At 52.8% G+C, this 5,185-nt stretch overlaps 1 pseudogene; it reads left to right on the forward strand.

The window, feature by feature from the left end:
- Positions 1-363: 363 nt before the first annotated feature.
- LOC149358747 (uncharacterized) lies at positions 364-2,292 on the forward strand (annotated as a pseudogene).
- Positions 2,293-5,185: the final 2,893 nt, after the last annotated feature.

Raw genomic sequence — 5,185 nt, forward strand, 5'->3', positions numbered from 1 at the left:
GGCGGTGACGCAGCCCTCATCGACTTGATATAGTCGGACTGACACCGTCAGAAAGATCACATTACACGAAAAGCCGTTACATTGAGATTACCCGCTATGGACTTAATTTAGCTTACCGTCACAGCACCAGCTGGAGCACTCCTTGTATCATATCAGATCGTAAATCGTGGCCTGCAAATCATCTGGGTGCTATGCATTGCCACGTGCTTTTCCCATGCCATCTGCGTGCACTGACCCCTTTCCACCTTCGGGTATAAATAACTCCGATCAATATATCAGGGCGTTCACTGTTTCTTAACAACCTGGCTGTTCACTTTTGTCGTCCCACTCAAGGACGATACATGGCGCCAGAAGTGGGATGCAATGGAGCAAGTAAGGCAGTCGGAACCCCTGCGTTTGACAACGGACGGAGGACGGAATTGGAAGCTATTTCGTCGGAAGTACGAATTTTTTCTTCGAGCCATGGCATGCGATGACAAACCAAGATCAGAGGTGTCAAAGACGGTCCTGCTGCTCAGCGTTGCGGGTGAGGAAGGCTTGGACGTTTTCAACAACTTCGTGTTCACACGAGAAGAAAGCGAGGAAGACTGCGCTACCGTGATTTCAAAGTTAGAAGTGTTAAGTTGCTGCCCGACATGACAGCCAGTTCGGTGATCGATAGATTCATCATCAGCCTGACTACGCCCACTGCAGGGCAAAGGCCTCTCCAATTAACCCTGCCCTTCGCCAGTTGCGGCCACCGTATCCCCGGCACCTTCTTGATCTTATCCGCCCACCTAACTTTCTGCCGCCCCCTGCTATGCTTGCCTTCTCTTGGTATCCACTCAGTTACCCTTAGGGTTGGTTGGTTGGTTGCGACTGAGAGAAGGATGAAAAGGAAAGTGCACGGGCCTGCCAACTGGCTCAAGCCGAGCCACCACCGCTGCCACGTGCAGATAGAAGAGAGTTGAAAGATAAGAGGACAGAGCAAAGACGCGCGTCGCAACAACCGCGTCCGCCGGAACGGACGCTGGCTGAAAAATACAGATACACGGCCGCAGCCCGAAGGCTGCAAACCGAATGCCACAGATATATTAGCTACCAGCGGTTATCTTCCCTTCGCATTACATGCCTTGCCCAAGCCCACTTCTTCCTCTTGATTTCATATAGGATGTCATTAACCCGCGTTTGTTCCCTCACCCACTCCGCCCGCTTCCGATCTCTTAACGTTACACCAATCATTTTCCTTTATTAGCTCGCTGCGTTGTCCTTAGCTTAAGCTGAACCCTCTTTGTTAGCGTCCCCGTTTCTGCCCCATAGGTAAATACCGGTAAGATACAGCGGTTGTAAACTTTTCTCTTGGGGGATATGGGTAAACTGCCATCCATGATCTGAGAGAACCTGCCATATGCTCTCCGCCCCATTCTTATTTTTCTAATTATTTCCCTCTCATGATCCAGAGCAGCTGTCACTACCTGCCCTACATGGCATAATCCCTTACTACTTCTAGCACCACGCCACCCATTGCGAACTGCTGCTCTCTTGCTAGACTGTTGAACATTACTTTCGTTTTCTGCATGTTAATTTTTCCCACAGTTCAGCATTGACGAGTTTTTTCTTTTTGCACGGCTTTATGATTGCAAGCATGTTAAAGTTAGCCAGGAATATTCCCAACCTAACGGGCTTGCAGAAAAGGGTGTGCAAATCGTGAAGCGGATTCTGATGAAATCGAAAGCGGCAAATGAGTGTTTCTGGATGGACATGTTGAATTACAGGGCCAGTTCCACCGAAGATGGCCGGTCTCCAGGCGAGCTGCTGCAAGGGAGGCGGCTGCGCACACCAGTGCCGGACTTCAATCCCATGCCGGTGATACAGGTGAAGACACACAGCCGGATAAGTCGCAAGGAGTGCGCTGTACCTCGCCTCAGCAACGACTTGGTGCGTTTGAATGGAAAGTCCTGGGCACGGAAAGAAAACGTGATTGGACCGGTCCGGCCACGAGCCTTTTATGTGCGCACAGAAAACGGTGCTGCTCTTCGGCGCAACCGGCGGCACCTTTTGGCAACGAGGGAACGGTGTAATATCAGTTCGTCACAAGGGCTGGAGACAACAGTCACTGCGCCTACACCGACAACACCGACGCTCTCGTTGCAGCATAAAGAGGCATTGGCAATGGGCAATCCGGCTTAAATAACTCAGCGGCCATCGGTCCAACCACCCCGAAGGACGACACAACAAATGCGGCCACCGGAGCGTATGGGTTACTACCAGCGATTCCGGCAGACAAGCCAACGATGTCGAGTTTGGTGCTGAACAGTTGAGCCGGAGCATGTATCATACCAGATCGTGGTCTGCAAGTTATCTGGGTACTGATGTGCTCGGGGATCGGGACCAGGGTCTTCACCGCATTAGGGCGAAGCAAGCAGACTACGGAGAGAAGCCTTCGGGAGGAATAGCAAGCTTGAAGGTTTATTTTACATCATGTACAGTAGCAAGGAGACCAAAGTCAGAAAATGGGGGAGGATCCCTGGCACCCCACAGATTGCTGCTTAAATGCAGTTCACATTCCCCAGGCACCCGGCTAGGGAATCTGATCTCTGGTTGAGCGTCCAATGGGCCGCCAGCGTCTTCCTAGGCTCCGCCCTCCCCACGTGGCCGCGCACACCGCACAGACACACACACACACGGGCAAGGAGGAACTTGGCGTCTCTCAGTCGCGAACTGTTGGTTTTCCGCGGGCCGACCAGGCCCAAAGGTCGTTGCTGCTGTGTGATGACCTTGATTGATGGGGACGCGAGCGCTGACCGCTCACCGGTGACCTCTTCAGTTCGATGGGAGGGACAAATCAGCCGTGTCGCCTCTCCGCTTTGTCGGCTCCTCAGGGCGCACGCGGGCACTGAGTTGGCGGCGCCGTCGCCCCGCCGTCGTCGCCACTGGGTCTCGTCCGTCGGTCCACGGCAGTCCGGGAGAAGCGCCGCACTCAGCCTCCCCGGCGAAGGGGATTAGACGCCTTTGTGTACGCCGACGCCGTTGCCAGTAGCTGCCCCACGCAGTGTCTCTTTTGTCTTCCCCGAGCAGCAGCGCTTCGGCCAAAGTGGCCTGATGGCGCCCGATTGGCTCGCCTGTTTCCGCTGCCAGTCCTCAGGAGCGCAGTCCGGCACCAGAGCCGCATTCAGCATCGCCGGCGAAGGGGATTAGAGCCTTTGTCCACGCCAACACCGTCGCCAGAAGCCGCCCCCAGGCAGTGTCTCTTTCGTCTCCTCCGAACAGCAGCGCTTTCGGCCGCATACCTGACGGCGCCTGACTGGCTCGCCATTCTCCGCTGGCTGGGCCTCCGATCATTACAGTACTGTGCAGTGCCACGTGTTTTCCTCGCCCTCTGCGTGCACTAACCGCCTTCCACCTTCGGGTATAAATAACACCGAACAATAAATGAGGGGGTTCACTGTTTTTTGGCAACCTGGCTGTTCATTCTTGTCCCACTCAAGGACGATACACTCCTCACGAGTACGTGGCTGCTTCGTCTTTGCGGTTCAGAGCAGAGGTTGCGCGGTGGGTGGCGTGAAGCTCCTTCGCCATGGCAGATGCGAGACAAATTGTCTCAGCAGCAGTAAGGAGCCGAGATTCGGTGTGCTCGTGGGCGTCGTCCACGTAGGCGAGATAACCGCTGGTCCTTAAAGGGCAACTACAGAGGTTTTAGAAATCGAGGAGATTAAGAGGGTCGAATGTGCGATACTTGCAGGTAAAGCATGCGAAGTCCTTTTGGGGGTAGCATTTGAAGTGGTTTCGTCATCGACGATTCAAACAGCGACAGCCTTAAAGCTTCTCCGCAGCGCACAACGCCAAATGGGGGAGGGGAAAGGGGGGGGGGGCATGATGACGTCATCGAAGGTATCACTACATTTACAACGCACAAACGCCTGCTTTGAAGCAAAAACCGACGCAATCTAAGGCACAGTCCGCCGAACGTTGTTTGGCAGCATCCAACGAGGCACGGCAGGGTTTGGCTGACGGCAGCAGTAATTTGAAATCATACCTTCCGTGACACCCCACTGAATTTCCCCGCATTCCTGTAGTGCTTTCTGGAGAAGCGCAAAATTGATTGCGTCATCGTTTTGAAATACTAGTGCAACAAAACTTGGTATGATTTGCCTACAGCCCATACAGATCTGAATTCTTGAACATTGCGAAATTCTCAAAGTGGTGCAGTTGCCCTTTAAGGGCAACGGAGTTGATTCCAATGGAAGGCAAGCGTAGCAGGGGGCGGCAGAGTTAGGTGGGCGGATGAGATGAAGTAGTTTGCGGGGACACAGTGGCCGCAGCTTGCAAAGAACAGGGTTAATTGGAGAGACCTTCGCCCTGCTGTGGGCGTAGTCAGGCTGATGATGATGATGATCGCAAGAGTAAGAGAGAAGCATCCGTACCAGCTAGCTACCTTGGCCGTGGCCGGTCCGTATACGGAGCCGCCGCCTGCTAAACGTGTGCTAGCGGGTGAACGCCGTGCTCGCAAAGCCAAACATCTGCCGGAACGTAGCAGCGGGGGTAGCTGTTCACTGAATTGTTCGTGTTAGTTGATAAGCCGTTGTAGTAATTTATTGCAGCGGATGCAGTGCTACTGTCTCTGCGAAACAGCCGGCCCGAGTGGCCGACGCATCAGCTTAGGCAACATCACCCATCAGAATTGTCGCATTAGATGTTTGATCATCGCGCGTCATTTTTTTTTTTTGTTTCATCTACGCTGTCTTCGCTCTAAGAAGGTGGATAAATTAGTGTAGCAAACACGCACAAGGAACCACACACACACTGCGTTTTAGAGTGGGAACTCTGCTCCTTGGGGTGCAGCTTCCGATTTCAATGTGGATAAGACAACGACCTTCAATGCGTCACAAGGTCAAACCGAACTTGACTGCGTGGTGGTATGGCCCAAGCTACGGTAGTATGACCACGTGATCACATGACTGACCACTTGGTACCTGGCCTTGACCTTTGACCATGGAATTTGGTTTCAGACAATGGAGGCCATGCTTAATAGAGCTGTAACTAGGATCAAGCCACGTTGAACTCAAGACTTTTTTTTTATTTTTAACGTCTGCTAGCCTCGTACGCCTTCCGAACATTAAAAATGCGCTGTGACGAAGTTTCAGACTGCTGATTTTATGCGGCAACGTTTGTTTATTCAACATTATGGGCACATTTTAAACACATT

This window comes from Amblyomma mixtum, chromosome 2 (genome assembly GCF_055824585.1).
Source record: "Amblyomma mixtum isolate Tamu chromosome 2, ASM5582458v1, whole genome shotgun sequence".
NCBI classification, from domain to species: Eukaryota; Metazoa; Arthropoda; class Arachnida; order Ixodida; family Ixodidae; genus Amblyomma; species Amblyomma mixtum.